Source organism: Colobus angolensis, unplaced genomic scaffold (assembly GCF_000951035.1).
Source record: "Colobus angolensis palliatus isolate OR3802 unplaced genomic scaffold, Cang.pa_1.0 Scaffold114, whole genome shotgun sequence".
In the NCBI taxonomy this organism is placed as follows: domain Eukaryota; kingdom Metazoa; phylum Chordata; class Mammalia; order Primates; family Cercopithecidae; genus Colobus; species Colobus angolensis.
The window spans coordinates 3,372,645-3,374,741 of NW_012112475.1; positions in this window are offsets into that span (position 1 = coordinate 3,372,645).

Consider the following 2,097-nt stretch of genomic DNA (forward strand, 5'->3'; position numbering starts at 1 on the left):
ACGGGGTTTCACCATGTTAGCCAGGATGGTCTGGATCTCCTGACCTCGTGATCTGCCCGCCTCGGCCTCCTGAAGTGCTGGGATTACAGGCGTGAGCCACAGGGCCTGCCCGAGAATAGCTTTTTTTTTTTTTCTAAGATTAAAAATAGCATATTCAGAGAAGTTTTCAGTGACATGGAGATATTTGAACAAACCCAAAGAATGTTAGAGAATGAGTCTTGCACATTGGAGGATGAGAGTTCCAGGCAGAATGAATAGCAAGTGCAAGCGCCCTGAGGTGGAACCATGCTTGGTGTGTTTGAGAAATGGCTAGGAGGCCAGCGTTGTTTAAGTGGAGTGAGCCAGGGCAAAAATAGTTGGAGATGAGGTTCAAGAATTAATGGGATCCAGGCCAGGCAGGTTGCTTATGCCTGTAGTCCCAGCACTTCGGGAGGCTGAGATGGGTGGATCACCTGAGGTCAGGAGTTCAAGACCAGCCTGGCTAACATTGTGAAACCCTGTCTCCACTAATAATACAAAAAAATTAGCCAGGGATGGTGGCGTATGCCTGTAATGCCAGCTATTTGGAGGCTGAGGCAGGAGAATCGCTGGAACCCAGGAGGTGGAGGTTGCAGTGAGCCGAGATCGTGCCATTGTACTCCAGCCTGTGTGACAACAGTGAAACTCCATCTCAGAAAAAAAAAAAAAAAGGAAAAGAAAAAAGTAAAATATAAATATACTGGACTAGATGATCCAACCACTCCACACCTAAGTGTTTATCCATGAGAAACATATGTCCACAAAAACATGTGTATGTGAATGCTTATAGCAGTTTTATTTGTAATAGCCGAAAACTAGAAACACCCAAATGTCCACCAACAGATGAATGGACTAACAAATGGACTATTAGCATGAAATATCAGTCAGAGATAAAAAGCAATGAACTGTTGATAATCACAACAAGGATGACTGTCCAATTTTGCTGAGTGACAGAAGTCAGATAAAAAAGGAGTACAGACAGTATAATTCTATTCCTTAAACATTCTAGAAAATGTAAACTAATCTACGGTAGAGTTCATCAGTGCAGTGAGAGTTCATCAGTGCTCGGGACAGTATGTGGAGGGAAAACAGAAAGCAGTATTAAGAAAGGATTACAGGCGGGGTGCCTGTAATCATACCTGTAATTCCAGCACTTTGGGAGGTCGAGGTGGGCGGATCACCTGAGGTTGTGAGTTTGAGACCAGCCTGACCAACGTGGAGAAACCCCGTCTCTACTGAAAATACAAAATTAGCCGGGCGTGGTGGCGCATGCCTGTAATCCCAGCTGCTCGAGAGGCTGAGGCAGGAGAATCACTTGAACCCAGGAGGTGGAGATTGTGGTGAGCCAAGATTGCACCATTGCACACTCCAGCCTGGGCAACTAGAGTGAAACTCCGTCTCAAAAAAAAAAGGAAGAAAACTTTTGAGGGGGACAGATAAGTTTATTATCTTGATTTTGGTGATAATTTCATGGGTGCATACATGACAAAATTAAAAACTTTTACACTTTAAATATGTGCAGTTTACTGAATGTTAATTATACCTTGAAAGGCTGCATGTGGTGGCTCATGCCTGTGATCCCAACACTTTGGGAGATTGAGGCAGGAGGATCACTTGAAGCCAGGAATTCAAGACTAGCCTACGTAACATGGAGAAACTCTCTCTCTACAAAAAATGCAAAAAAATTAGCTGGGTGTGGTGGTGCACGCCTGTAGTCCCAGGTACTTGGGAAGCTGAGGTGGGAGGATTGCTCGAGCCCAGGAGGCTGAGGCTGCAGTGAGTTATGATTGCAACACTGCACCCTGGTCTGGGCAACAGAGCAATATCCCATCTCAAAAAAAATTATACCTCAATAAAGCTATTAAATAAATAAAGATCCCAGGGTGTGAAAAATAACTATGATTTTTTTTTTAGGGGGAAAAAAGCTAAAGGAAAACAGAAATGAAAGGAAAGAGATGGAGTAACTGAGTGGTATGTGATGGAACCAAAGAGGCTGGGCGTGGTGACTCACGCCTGTAATCCCAGCACTTTGGGAGGCTGAGGTGGGCAGATCACGAGGTCAGGAGATTGAGACCATCC